At 67.6% G+C, this 14250-nt stretch overlaps 5 non-coding genes across 5 annotated transcripts; all 5 read left to right on the plus strand.

The window, feature by feature from the left end:
• The first annotated feature begins 1695 nt into the window (after window positions 1-1695).
• LOC143380854 (5S ribosomal RNA) lies at window positions 1696-1814 on the plus strand. Its single transcript, XR_013088726.1, has one exon. It is a non-coding gene; the product is annotated as a 5S ribosomal RNA (ribosomal RNA).
• A 2625-nt stretch (window positions 1815-4439) lies between these two features.
• Window positions 4440-4558, plus strand: LOC143380866 (5S ribosomal RNA). Its single transcript, XR_013088738.1, has one exon. It is a non-coding gene; the product is annotated as a 5S ribosomal RNA (ribosomal RNA).
• Window positions 4559-7184: 2626 nt separating this feature from the next.
• On the plus strand, window positions 7185-7303 carry LOC143380875 (5S ribosomal RNA). The gene has a single exon (XR_013088746.1). It is a non-coding gene; the product is annotated as a 5S ribosomal RNA (ribosomal RNA).
• A 2621-nt stretch (window positions 7304-9924) lies between these two features.
• On the plus strand, window positions 9925-10043 carry LOC143380886 (5S ribosomal RNA). The gene has a single exon (XR_013088755.1). It is a non-coding gene; the product is annotated as a 5S ribosomal RNA (ribosomal RNA).
• Window positions 10044-12672: 2629 nt separating this feature from the next.
• On the plus strand, window positions 12673-12791 carry LOC143380807 (5S ribosomal RNA). The gene has a single exon (XR_013088689.1). It is a non-coding gene; the product is annotated as a 5S ribosomal RNA (ribosomal RNA).
• Window positions 12792-14250: the final 1459 nt, after the last annotated feature.

The raw sequence follows: 14250 nt of genomic DNA on the forward strand, positions 1-14250 counted from the left end.
ACTTCAGGGTGTGTGATCCGCAGAGGCTGAGAGGAGGCCGAGGAGGCCACAGGGTCTTAGGAGTCTGCGCTGAGAGCCAAGCAAGAGAGCAGATGGCAAAGGAGGGCAGGCGCTCCTGGAAGAGGAGGAAGCAGCCTTGAGAGCTGGCAACCGGTTCGGGGCCAGGGGGTTGCCCGGGAGGACCAGGTGCCAAGGGGAGCTGAAGCCCGGCCTGAGGGGACCGGGAGGCAGAGGTCCCTTGGTCGAGGTGACCCGTCCACCTGGAGACGACGGGACAACACGCAGGGCCTGACGACCCAGTGGGCCTGCGTGCCCACAACCAATGCTCCCCTCCCACTCCCCGACCCCCGCAATGCTTGCAGGTGAGGGGGCTTCCCCTCTGTTGAGGCCGCCGACTGAGCTCCCACGGGGCTTTGAATCAGGGTGCTTCTTCCACGGGACGTCCTTTCCGGCAGCACCGCCACTGGACGGAGGGGTCTGTGCCCTTCCTCAGGGCAGTGCTGTGCACGTGCTGGATGTTGACTGGTAGGAACACGGCACAGAGCACTCCAACCATGGCACTGGGTCCCAACCGAGTGACTCTGCGGTGCTTTGCAGAGTGGGCCAGAAACTCCGCGCCTCGGCCCCAGCGGCGCACTTCTGAGCCTGGCTGGCGACTGACTGACTGGGAGCCAGCGGGCCGCAGCCCCCTGGCCAGCCTCTGCCCGGGTTTCTGTGAGTCCCTGCGTGTGTTCCTCCCTCCTGCCCCTCCCTGTGCGTGGCTCCAGGCGCCAGGCACGCGTAGGGGTTGTGTGTGGCCGGCGGCCGGCCATTGCCCAGTCCGACTGCATTTCCAGCTGTCAGGGTCCCTGGGGTGTCCCAGGTGGTGCCCGTTCGCGTCTCCGCCCCTGGCTCTCTGGGCTCCCAGCTAGGCTAGGCTAGGCTAGGTTCTGGCGCCAGCGGGACACTGCTGCGGCCAGGGCTTCTGGGCTTCTCAGCCTGGCGAAGGGCGGGGTGGGCGTGGCGGTGGGGGGCCGGGGATCTCGGGGGGGGGGGGGGTGGGGTTCGCGGGGAGCCTGGGGCTTGGCGAGGAGGGGCTGAGGAGGCCAGGCCGCGCCAGGCCTGGTGGGGTGTCCGAGGGTGGTGCCCGCTCGCGTCTCCGGCCCTGGCTCTCTGGGCTCCCAGCTAGGCTAGGCTAGGCTAGGCTAGGTTCTGGCGCGAGCGGGACACTGCTGCGGCCAGGGTTTCTGGGCTTCTCCGCCTGGCGAAGGGCGGGGTGGGCGTGGCGGTGGGGGGCCGGGGATCTGGGGGGGTGGGGGTCGCGGGGAGCCTGGGGCTTGGCGAGGAAGGGCTGAGGAGGCCAGGCCGCGCCAGGCCTGGCCGGGGCGGTGGGGGCCCTGTGGGATCTGGGTGGGGCTCGCGGGAGGTGGAGCCAGGTGGAGAGGGGCGGTGTTGGAGGCGGGACTCAGCCAGTCCCAGTCTCCCAGGACCCCCGGGCCCACTGCCGGGTCAAGTCAGGTGGGAGCGTGAGAGCCCCCAGCCTTGAGTTGAGTTGGGCTGGGCTGCGCTGTTCTGGGGCGGGCGAGGGAGGCCCCGTGCGACCACCCGCTCCGTTTCCCCCCCTCCACCCCCCTCCCCTCCACGCCCCTCCCCTCCCCTGGACTGAAGGGTGGAACCTGGAGCAGCCTCTGGAGGCGTCCCCGGGCGGCCCTCGCCGTCTACGGCCATACCACCCTGAACGCGCCCGATCTCGTCTGATCTCGGAAGCTAAGCAGGGTCGGGCCTGGTTAGTACTTGGATGGGAGACCGCCTGGGAATACCGGGTGCCGTAGGCTTTTGCGCCCCCTTCCCACACACACTTTTAACCCGCGTGGCCCCGAGAGACATGCCGAGACCCCCGGGCCCTCCGGGGCAGGGCGCAGGGGCAGCCCTGGGCTGCCGGTCGCTGTCCCTCCCGTGGGTCAGCGCCCAGCAGCGCCGCGCCCCTGCAGCAAGGCCCACTGGCCTGGCTCTCCCCAGGGACGCTGGGACACTCACTCCATGAGAGCTGGCGAGGAGCCCAGCCGGGTCCAGGCCACGACCTCCCTGTGCAGCCTGACCCACCCCCCCACCCCTCGGCCTCCAGGATGGGGGGTCGGGGGGGACACCTGCCCTTCCCCAGAACGCGGGGCCCGCTCCCCCACCCGTTCCTGCCACACAAGCAGAACCTTGCCACCCACATCCTGGGAGTGGGACAGTCCATCCAGCGTCTCTGGCTGGGTCGGTCTCCCTTCGCACCACCTCCGCAAGGTCCCTCCTGTGTCTCTGCCTCCTTTCCCACCGCCTTCCTCCCTGAGGGTCCCCCTGAGTCTGTCTCTCTGCCTGTCTCTCTCTTTCTCTCTCATCGGAGCACCACATGTCTGTGTGTGTCTCTGCTCATCCATCTCTCCTTCTCCCTTGTGCCTCTCTTGGCCTGTGAGGAGGCATCCCTGTCTCCATCTCCCACTCAATGCCTCTCTGGCCTTGGCTCTCTTCTTTCTCTCTCTTTCACACACACACACACACACACACACACACACACAGACAGACACACACACACTCACAGAGACACACACTCACCCTTCTGTTCCCCCCCCTCCTCCCACCCAGCCAACTCACTCTGGGCTGCAAGTCACGGAGTCCATGGTCGCCTCGAGATTTTGCGGTCACAGGTTCTCTCATCTGCCGTCTAACTGCCCATGGATGTAAGAGTGGATTCAGACATAACCCTTGAAGTGCGCGCACCACTTCAGGGTGTGTGATCCGCAGAGGCTGAGAGGAGGCCGAGGAGGCCACAGGGTCTTAGGAGTCTGCGCTGAGAGCCAAGCAAGAGAGCAGATGGCAAAGGAGGGCAGGCGCTCCTGGAAGAGGAGGAAGCAGCCTTGAGAGCTGGCAACCGGTTCGGGGCCAGGGGGTTGCCCGGGAGGACCAGGTGCCAAGGGGAGCTGAAGCCCGGCCTGAGGGGACCGGGAGGCAGAGGTCCCTTGGTCGAGGTGACCCGTCCACCTGGAGACGACGGGACAACACGCAGGGCCTGACGACCCAGTGGGCCTGCGTGCCCACAACCAATGCTCCCCTCCCACTCCCCGACCCCCGCAATGCTTGCAGGTGAGGGGGCTTCCCCTCTGTTGAGGCCGCCGACTGAGCTCCCACGGGGCTTTGAATCAGGGTGCTTCTTCCACGGGACGTCCTTTCCGGCAGCACCGCCACTGGACGGAGGGGTCTGTGCCCTTCCTCAGGGCAGTGCTGTGCACGTGCTGGATGTTGACTGGTAGGAACACGGCACAGAGCACTCCAACCATGGCACTGGGTCCCAACCGAGTGACTCTGCGGTGCTTTGCAGAGTGGGCCAGAAACTCCGCGCCTCGGCCCCAGCGGCGCACTTCTGAGCCTGGCTGGCGACTGACTGACTGGGAGCCAGCGGGCCGCAGCCCCCTGGCCAGCCTCTGCCCGGGTTTCTGTGAGTCCCTGCGTGTGTTCCTCCCTCCTGCCCCTCCCTGTGCGTGGCTCCAGGCGCCAGGCACGCGTAGGGGTTGTGTGTGGCCGGCGGCCGGCCATTGCCCAGTCCGACTGCATTTCCAGCTGTCAGGGTCCCTGGGGTGTCCCAGGTGGTGCCCGTTCGCGTCTCCGCCCCTGGCTCTCTGGGCTCCCAGCTAGGCTAGGCTAGGCTAGGTTCTGGCGCCAGCGGGACACTGCTGCGGCCAGGGCTTCTGGGCTTCTCAGCCTGGCGAAGGGCGGGGTGGGCGTGGCGGTGGGGGGCCGGGGATCTCGGGGGGGGGGGGGGGTGGGGTTCGCGGGGAGCCTGGGGCTTGGCGAGGAGGGGCTGAGGAGGCCAGGCCGCGCCAGGCCTGGTGGGGTGTCCGAGGGTGGTGCCCGCTCGCGTCTCCGGCCCTGGCTCTCTGGGCTCCCAGCTAGGCTAGGCTAGGCTAGGCTAGGTTCTGGCGCGAGCGGGACACTGCTGCGGCCAGGGTTTCTGGGCTTCTCCGCCTGGCGAAGGGCGGGGTGGGCGTGGCGGTGGGGGGCCGGGGATCTGGGGGGGTGGGGGTCGCGGGGAGCCTGGGGCTTGGCGAGGAAGGGCTGAGGAGGCCAGGCCGCGCCAGGCCTGGCCGGGGCGGTGGGGGCCCTGTGGGATCTGGGTGGGGCTCGCGGGAGGTGGAGCCAGGTGGAGAGGGGCGGTGTTGGAGGCGGGACTCAGCCAGTCCCAGTCTCCCAGGACCCCCGGGCCCACTGCCGGGTCAAGTCAGGTGGGAGCGTGAGAGCCCCCAGCCTTGAGTTGAGTTGGGCTGGGCTGCGCTGTTCTGGGGCGGGCGAGGGAGGCCCCGTGCGACCACCCGCTCCGTTTCCCCCCCTCCACCCCCCTCCCCTCCACGCCCCTCCCCTCCCCTGGACTGAAGGGTGGAACCTGGAGCAGCCTCTGGAGGCGTCCCCGGGCGGCCCTCGCCGTCTACGGCCATACCACCCTGAACGCGCCCGATCTCGTCTGATCTCGGAAGCTAAGCAGGGTCGGGCCTGGTTAGTACTTGGATGGGAGACCGCCTGGGAATACCGGGTGCCGTAGGCTTTTGCGCCCCCTTCCCACACACACTTTTAACCCGCGTGGCCCCGAGAGACATGCCGAGACCCCCGGGCCCTCCGGGGCAGGGCGCAGGGGCAGCCCTGGGCTGCCGGTCGCTGTCCCTCCCGTGGGTCAGCGCCCAGCAGCGCCGCGCCCCTGCAGCAAGGCCCACTGGCCTGGCTCTCCCCAGGGACGCTGGGACACTCACTCCATGAGAGCTGGCGAGGAGCCCAGCCGGGTCCAGGCCACGACCTCCCTGTGCAGCCTGACCCACCCCCCCACCCCTCGGCCTCCAGGATGGGGGGTCGGGGGGGACACCTGCCCTTCCCCAGAACGCGGGGCCCGCTCCCCCACCCGTTCCTGCCACACAAGCAGAACCTTGCCACCCACATCCTGGGAGTGGGACAGTCCATCCAGCGTCTCTGGCTGGGTCGGTCTCCCTTCGCACCACCTCCGCAAGGTCCCTCCTGTGTCTCTGCCTCCTTTCCCACCGCCTTCCTCCCTGAGGGTCCCCCTGAGTCTGTCTCTCTGCCTGTCTCTCTCTTTCTCTCTCATCGGAGCACCACATGTCTGTGTGTGTCTCTGCTCATCCATCTCTCCTTCTCCCTTGTGCCTCTCTTGGCCTGTGAGGAGGCATCCCTGTCTCCATCTCCCACTCAATGCCTCTCTGGCCTTGGCTCTCTTCTTTCTCTCTCTTTCACACACACACACACACACACACACACACACACAGACAGACACACACACACTCACAGAGACACACACTCACCCTTCTGTTCCCCCCCCTCCTCCCACCCAGCCAACTCACTCTGGGCTGCAAGTCACGGAGTCCATGGTCGCCTCGAGATTTTGCGGTCACAGGTTCTCTCATCTGCCGTCTAACTGCCCATGGATGTAAGAGTGGATTCAGACATAACCCTTGAAGTGCGCGCACCACTTCAGGGTGTGTGATCCGCAGAGGCTGAGAGGAGGCCGAGGAGGCCACAGGGTCTTAGGAGTCTGCGCTGAGAGCCAAGCAAGAGAGCAGATGGCAAAGGAGGGCAGGCGCTCCTGGAAGAGGAGGAAGCAGCCTTGAGAGCTGGCAACCGGTTCGGGGCCAGGGGGTTGCCCGGGAGGACCAGGTGCCAAGGGGAGCTGAAGCCCGGCCTGAGGGGACCGGGAGGCAGAGGTCCCTTGGTCGAGGTGACCCGTCCACCTGGAGACGACGGGACAACACGCAGGGCCTGACGACCCAGTGGGCCTGCGTGCCCACAACCAATGCTCCCCTCCCACTCCCCGACCCCCGCAATGCTTGCAGGTGAGGGGGCTTCCCCTCTGTTGAGGCCGCCGACTGAGCTCCCACGGGGCTTTGAATCAGGGTGCTTCTTCCACGGGACGTCCTTTCCGGCAGCACCGCCACTGGACGGAGGGGTCTGTGCCCTTCCTCAGGGCAGTGCTGTGCACGTGCTGGATGTTGACTGGTAGGAACACGGCACAGAGCACTCCAACCATGGCACTGGGTCCCAACCGAGTGACTCTGCGGTGCTTTGCAGAGTGGGCCAGAAACTCCGCGCCTCGGCCCCAGCGGCGCACTTCTGAGCCTGGCTGGCGACTGACTGACTGGGAGCCAGCGGGCCGCAGCCCCCTGGCCAGCCTCTGCCCGGGTTTCTGTGAGTCCCTGCGTGTGTTCCTCCCTCCTGCCCCTCCCTGTGCGTGGCTCCAGGCGCCAGGCACGCGTAGGGGTTGTGTGTGGCCGGCGGCCGGCCATTGCCCAGTCCGACTGCATTTCCAGCTGTCAGGGTCCCTGGGGTGTCCCAGGTGGTGCCCGTTCGCGTCTCCGCCCCTGGCTCTCTGGGCTCCCAGCTAGGCTAGGCTAGGCTAGGTTCTGGCGCCAGCGGGACACTGCTGCGGCCAGGGCTTCTGGGCTTCTCAGCCTGGCGAAGGGCGGGGTGGGCGTGGCGGTGGGGGGCCGGGGATCTCGGGGGGGGGGGGGGGGGTGGGGTTCGCGGGGAGCCTGGGGCTTGGCGAGGAGGGGCTGAGGAGGCCAGGCCGCGCCAGGCCTGGTGGGGTGTCCGAGGGTGGTGCCCGCTCGCGTCTCCGGCCCTGGCTCTCTGGGCTCCCAGCTAGGCTAGGCTAGGCTAGGCTAGGTTCTGGCGCGAGCGGGACACTGCTGCGGCCAGGGTTTCTGGGCTTCTCCGCCTGGCGAAGGGCGGGGTGGGCGTGGCGGTGGGGGGCCGGGGATCTGGGGGGGTGGGGGTCGCGGGGAGCCTGGGGCTTGGCGAGGAAGGGCTGAGGAGGCCAGGCCGCGCCAGGCCTGGCCGGGGCGGTGGGGGCCCTGTGGGATCTGGGTGGGGCTCGCGGGAGGTGGAGCCAGGTGGAGAGGGGCGGTGTTGGAGGCGGGACTCAGCCAGTCCCAGTCTCCCAGGACCCCCGGGCCCACTGCCGGGTCAAGTCAGGTGGGAGCGTGAGAGCCCCCAGCCTTGAGTTGAGTTGGGCTGGGCTGCGCTGTTCTGGGGCGGGCGAGGGAGGCCCCGTGCGACCACCCGCTCCGTTTCCCCCCTCCACCCCCCTCCCCTCCACGCCCCTCCCCTCCCCTGGACTGAAGGGTGGAACCTGGAGCAGCCTCTGGAGGCGTCCCCGGGCGGCCCTCGCCGTCTACGGCCATACCACCCTGAACGCGCCCGATCTCGTCTGATCTCGGAAGCTAAGCAGGGTCGGGCCTGGTTAGTACTTGGATGGGAGACCGCCTGGGAATACCGGGTGCCGTAGGCTTTTGCGCCCCCTTCCCACACACACTTTTAACCCGCGTGGCCCCGAGAGACATGCCGAGACCCCCGGGCCCTCCGGGGCAGGGCGCAGGGGCAGCCCTGGGCTGCCGGTCGCTGTCCCTCCCGTGGGTCAGCGCCCAGCAGCGCCGCGCCCCTGCAGCAAGGCCCACTGGCCTGGCTCTCCCCAGGGACGCTGGGACACTCACTCCATGAGAGCTGGCGAGGAGCCCAGCCGGGTCCAGGCCACGACCTCCCTGTGCAGCCTGACCCACCCCCCCACCCCTCGGCCTCCAGGATGGGGGGTCGGGGGGGACACCTGCCCTTCCCCAGAACGCGGGGCCCGCTCCCCCACCCGTTCCTGCCACACAAGCAGAACCTTGCCACCCACATCCTGGGAGTGGGACAGTCCATCCAGCGTCTCTGGCTGGGTCGGTCTCCCTTCGCACCACCTCCGCAAGGTCCCTCCTGTGTCTCTGCCTCCTTTCCCACCGCCTTCCTCCCTGAGGGTCCCCCTGAGTCTGTCTCTCTGCCTGTCTCTCTCTTTCTCTCTCATCGGAGCACCACATGTCTGTGTGTGTCTCTGCTCATCCATCTCTCCTTCTCCCTTGTGCCTCTCTTGGCCTGTGAGGAGGCATCCCTGTCTCCATCTCCCACTCAATGCCTCTCTGGCCTTGGCTCTCTTCTTTCTCTCTCTTTCACACACACACACACACACACACACACACACACAGACAGACACACACACACTCACAGAGACACACACTCACCCTTCTGTTCCCCCCCCTCCTCCCACCCAGCCAACTCACTCTGGGCTGCAAGTCACGGAGTCCATGGTCGCCTCGAGATTTTGCGGTCACAGGTTCTCTCATCTGCCGTCTAACTGCCCATGGATGTAAGAGTGGATTCAGACATAACCCTTGAAGTGCGCGCACCACTTCAGGGTGTGTGATCCGCAGAGGCTGAGAGGAGGCCGAGGAGGCCACAGGGTCTTAGGAGTCTGCGCTGAGAGCCAAGCAAGAGAGCAGATGGCAAAGGAGGGCAGGCGCTCCTGGAAGAGGAGGAAGCAGCCTTGAGAGCTGGCAACCGGTTCGGGGCCAGGGGGTTGCCCGGGAGGACCAGGTGCCAAGGGGAGCTGAAGCCCGGCCTGAGGGGACCGGGAGGCAGAGGTCCCTTGGTCGAGGTGACCCGTCCACCTGGAGACGACGGGACAACACGCAGGGCCTGACGACCCAGTGGGCCTGCGTGCCCACAACCAATGCTCCCCTCCCACTCCCCGACCCCCGCAATGCTTGCAGGTGAGGGGGCTTCCCCTCTGTTGAGGCCGCCGACTGAGCTCCCACGGGGCTTTGAATCAGGGTGCTTCTTCCACGGGACGTCCTTTCCGGCAGCACCGCCACTGGAAGGAGGGGTCTGTGCCCTTCCTCAGGGCAGTGCTGTGCACGTGCTGGATGTTGACTGGTAGGAACACGGCACAGAGCACTCCGACCATGGCACTGGGTCCCAACCGAGTGACTCTGCGGTGCTTTGCAGAGTGGGCCAGAAACTCCGCGCCTCGGCCCCAGCGGCGCACTTCTGAGCCTGGCTGGCGACTGACTGACTGGGAGCCAGCGGGCCGCAGCCCCCTGGCCAGCCTCTGCCCGGGTTTCTGTGAGTCCCTGCGTGTGTTCCTCCCTCCTGCCCCTCCCTGTGCGTGGCTCCAGGCGCCAGGCACGCGTAGGGGTTGTGTGTGGCCGGCGGCCGGCCATTGCCCAGTCCGACTGCATTTCCAGCTGTCAGGGTCCCTGGGGTGTCCCAGGTGGTGCCCGTTCGCGTCTCCGCCCCTGGCTCTCTGGGCTCCCAGCTAGGCTAGGCTAGGCTAGGTTCTGGCGCCAGCGGGACACTGCTGCGGCCAGGGCTTCTGGGCTTCTCAGCCTGGCGAAGGGCGGGGTGGGCGTGGCGGTGGGGGGCCGGGGATCTCGGGGGGGGGGGGGGGGTTCGCGGGGAGCCTGGGGCTTGGCGAGGAGGGGCTGAGGAGGCCAGGCCGCGCCAGGCCTGGTGGGGTGTCCGAGGGTGGTGCCCGCTCGCGTCTCCGGCCCTGGCTCTCTGGGCTCCCAGCTAGGCTAGGCTAGGCTAGGCTAGGTTCTGGCGCGAGCGGGACACTGCTGCGGCCAGGGTTTCTGGGCTTCTCCGCCTGGCGAAGGGCGGGGTGGGCGTGGCGGTGGGGGGCCGGGGATCTGGGGGGGTGGGGGTCGCGGGGAGCCTGGGGCTTGGCGAGGAAGGGCTGAGGAGGCCAGGCCGCGCCAGGCCTGGCCGGGGCGGTGGGGGCCCTGTGGGATCTGGGTGGGGCTCGCGGGAGGTGGAGCCAGGTGGAGAGGGGCGGTGTTGGAGGCGGGACTCAGCCAGTCCCAGTCTCCCAGGACCCCCGGGCCCACTGCCGGGTCAAGTCAGGTGGGAGCGTGAGAGCCCCCAGCCTTGAGTTGAGTTGGGCTGGGCTGCGCTGTTCTGGGGCGGGCGAGGGAGGCCCCGTGCGACCACCCGCTCCGTTTCCCCCCCTCCACCCCCCTCCCCTCCACGCCCCTCCCCTCCCCTGGACTGAAGGGTGGAACCTGGAGCAGCCTCTGGAGGCGTCCCCGGGCGGCCCTCGCCGTCTACGGCCATACCACCCTGAACGCGCCCGATCTCGTCTGATCTCGGAAGCTAAGCAGGGTCGGGCCTGGTTAGTACTTGGATGGGAGACCGCCTGGGAATACCGGGTGCCGTAGGCTTTTGCGCCCCCTTCCCACACACACTTTTAACCCGCGTGGCCCCGAGAGACATGCCGAGACCCCCGGGCCCTCCGGGGCAGGGCGCAGGGGCAGCCCTGGGCTGCCGGTCGCTGTCCCTCCCGTGGGTCAGCGCCCAGCAGCGCCGCGCCCCTGCAGCAAGGCCCACTGGCCTGGCTCTCCCCAGGGACGCTGGGACACTCACTCCATGAGAGCTGGCGAGGAGCCCAGCCGGGTCCAGGCCACGACCTCCCTGTGCAGCCTGACCCACCCCCCCACCCCTCGGCCTCCAGGATGGGGGGTCGGGGGGGACACCTGCCCTTCCCCAGAACGCGGGGCCCGCTCCCCCACCCGTTCCTGCCACACAAGCAGAACCTTGCCACCCACATCCTGGGAGTGGGACAGTCCATCCAGCGTCTCTGGCTGGGTCGGTCTCCCTTCGCACCACCTCCGCAAGGTCCCTCCTGTGTCTCTGCCTCCTTTCCCACCGCCTTCCTCCCTGAGGGTCCCCCTGAGTCTGTCTCTCTGCCTGTCTCTCTCTTTCTCTCTCATCGGAGCACCACATGTCTGTGTGTGTCTCTGCTCATCCATCTCTCCTTCTCCCTTGTGCCTCTCTTGGCCTGTGAGGAGGCATCCCTGTCTCCATCTCCCACTCAATGCCTCTCTGGCCTTGGCTCCCTTCTTTCTCTCTCTTTCACACACACACACACACACACACACACACACACACACACAGACACACACACACTCACAGAGACACACACTCACCCTTCTGTTCCCCCCCCTCCTCCCACCCAGCCAACTCACTCTGGGCTGCAAGTCACGGAGTCCATGGTCGCCTCGAGATTTTGCGGTCACAGGTTCTCTCATCTGCCGTCTAACTGCCCATGGATGTAAGAGTGGATTCAGACATAACCCTTGAAGTGCGCGCACCACTTCAGGGTGTGTGATCCGCAGAGGCTGAGAGGAGGCCGAGGAGGCCACAGGGTCTTAGGAGTCTGCGCTGAGAGCCAAGCAAGAGAGCAGATGGCAAAGGAGGGCAGGCGCTCCTGGAAGAGGAGGAAGCAGCCTTGAGAGCTGGCAACCGGTTCGGGGCCAGGGGGTTGCCCGGGAGGACCAGGTGCCAAGGGGAGCTGAAGCCCGGCCTGAGGGGACCGGGAGGCAGAGGTCCCTTGGTCGAGGTGACCCGTCCACCTGGAGACGACGGGACAACACGCAGGGCCTGACGACCCAGTGGGCCTGCGTGCCCACAACCAATGCTCCCCTCCCACTCCCCGACCCCCGCAATGCTTGCAGGTGAGGGGGCTTCCCCTCTGTTGAGGCCGCCGACTGAGCTCCCACGGGGCTTTGAATCAGGGTGCTTCTTCCACGGGACGTCCTTTCCGGCAGCACCGCCACTGGACGGAGGGGTCTGTGCCCTTCCTCAGGGCAGTGCTGTGCACGTGCTGGATGTTGACTGGTAGGAACACGGCACAGAGCACTCCAACCATGGCACTGGGTCCCAACCGAGTGACTCTGCGGTGCTTTGCAGAGTGGGCCAGAAACTCCGCGCCTCGGCCCCAGCGGCGCACTTCTGAGCCTGGCTGGCGACTGACTGACTGGGAGCCAGCGGGCCGCAGCCCCCTGGCCAGCCTCTGCCCGGGTTTCTGTGAGTCCCTGCGTGTGTTCCTCCCTCCTGCCCCTCCCTGTGCGTGGCTCCAGGCGCCAGGCACGCGTAGGGGTTGTGTGTGGCCGGCGGCCGGCCATTGCCCAGTCCGACTGCATTTCCAGCTGTCAGGGTCCCTGGGGTGTCCCAGGTGGTGCCCGTTCGCGTCTCCGCCCCTGGCTCTCTGGGCTCCCAGCTAGGCTAGGCTAGGCTAGGTTCTGGCGCCAGCGGGACACTGCTGCGGCCAGGGCTTCTGGGCTTCTCAGCCTGGCGAAGGGCGGGGTGGGCGTGGCGGTGGGGGGCCGGGGATCTCGGGGGGGGGGGGGGGGGTGGGGTTCGCGGGGAGCCTGGGGCTTGGCGAGGAGGGGCTGAGGAGGCCAGGCCGCGCCAGGCCTGGTGGGGTGTCCGAGGGTGGTGCCCGCTCGCGTCTCCGGCCCTGGCTCTCTGGGCTCCCAGCTAGGCTAGGCTAGGCTAGGCTAGGTTCTGGCGCGAGCGGGACACTGCTGCGGCCAGGGTTTCTGGGCTTCTCCGCCTGGCGAAGGGCGGGGTGGGCGTGGCGGTGGGGGGCCGGGGATCTGGGGGGGTGGGGGTCGCGGGGAGCCTGGGGCTTGGCGAGGAAGGGCTGAGGAGGCCAGGCCGCGCCAGGCCTGGCCGGGGCGGTGGGGGCCCTGTGGGATCTGGGTGGGGCTCGCGGGAGGTGGAGCCAGGTGGAGAGGGGCGGTGTTGGAGGCGGGACTCAGCCAGTCCCAGTCTCCCAGGACCCCCGGGCCCACTGCCGGGTCAAGTCAGGTGGGAGCGTGAGAGCCCCCAGCCTTGAGTTGAGTTGGGCTGGGCTGCGCTGTTCTGGGGCGGGCGAGGGAGGCCCCGTGCGACCACCCGCTCCGTTTCCCCCCCTCCACCCCCCTCCCCTCCACGCCCCTCCCCTCCCCTGGACTGAAGGGTGGAACCTGGAGCAGCCTCTGGAGGCGTCCCCGGGCGGCCCTCGCCGTCTACGGCCATACCACCCTGAACGCGCCCGATCTCGTCTGATCTCGGAAGCTAAGCAGGGTCGGGCCTGGTTAGTACTTGGATGGGAGACCGCCTGGGAATACCGGGTGCCGTAGGCTTTTGCGCCCCCTTCCCACACACACTTTTAACCCGCGTGGCCCCGAGAGACATGCCGAGACCCCCGGGCCCTCCGGGGCAGGGCGCAGGGGCAGCCCTGGGCTGCCGGTCGCTGTCCCTCCCGTGGGTCAGCGCCCAGCAGCGCCGCGCCCCTGCAGCAAGGCCCACTGGCCTGGCTCTCCCCAGGGACGCTGGGACACTCACTCCATGAGAGCTGGCGAGGAGCCCAGCCGGGTCCAGGCCACGACCTCCCTGTGCAGCCTGACCCACCCCCCCACCCCTCGGCCTCCAGGATGGGGGGTCGGGGGGGACACCTGCCCTTCCCCAGAACGCGGGGCCCGCTCCCCCACCCGTTCCTGCCACACAAGCAGAACCTTGCCACCCACATCCTGGGAGTGGGACAGTCCATCCAGCGTCTCTGGCTGGGTCGGTCTCCCTTCGCACCACCTCCGCAAGGTCCCTCCTGTGTCTCTGCCTCCTTTCCCACCGCCTTCCTCCCTGAGGGTCCCCCTGAGTCTGTCTCTCTGCCTGTCTCTCTCTTTCTCTCTCATCGGAGCACCACATGTCTGTGTGTGTCTCTGCTCATCCATCTCTCCTTCTCCCTTGTGCCTCTCTTGGCCTGTGAGGAGGCATCCCTGTCTCCATCTCCCACTCAATGCCTCTCTGGCCTTGGCTCCCTTCTTTCTCTCTCTTTCACACACACACACACACACACACACACACACACACACACAGACACACACACACTCACAGAGACACACACTCACCCTTCTGTTCCCCCCCCTCCTCCCACCCAGCCAACTCACTCTGGGCTGCAAGTCACGGAGTCCATGGTCGCCTCGAGATTTTGCGGTCACAGGTTCTCTCATCTGCCGTCTAACTGCCCATGGATGTAAGAGTGGATTCAGACATAACCCTTGAAGTGCGCGCACCACTTCAGGGTGTGTGATCCGCAGAGGCTGAGAGGAGGCCGAGGAGGCCACAGGGTCTTAGGAGTCTGCGCTGAGAGCCAAGCAAGAGAGCAGATGGCAAAGGAGGGCAGGCGCTCCTGGAAGAGGAGGAAGCAGCCTTGAGAGCTGGCAACCGGTTCGGGGCCAGGGGGTTGCCCGGGAGGACCAGGTGCCAAGGGGAGCTGAAGCCCGGCCTGAGGGGACCGGGAGGCAGAGGTCCCTTGGTCGAGGTGACCCGTCCACCTGGAGACGACGGGACAACACGCAGGGCCTGACGACCCAGTGGGCCTGCGTGCCCACAACCAATGCTCCCCTCCCACTCCCCGACCCCCGCAATGCTTGCAGGTGAGGGGGCTTCCCCTCTGTTGAGGCCGCCGACTGAGCTCCCACGGGGCTTTGAATCAGGGTGCTTCTTCCACGGGACGTCCTTTCCGGCAGCACCGCCACTGGACGGAGGGGTCTGTGCCCTTCCTCAGGGCAGTGCTGTGCACGTGCTGGATGTTGACTGGTA

Source organism: Callospermophilus lateralis, chromosome 14, assembly GCF_048772815.1.
Source record: "Callospermophilus lateralis isolate mCalLat2 chromosome 14, mCalLat2.hap1, whole genome shotgun sequence".
NCBI lineage: Eukaryota > Metazoa > Chordata > Mammalia > Rodentia > Sciuridae > Callospermophilus > Callospermophilus lateralis.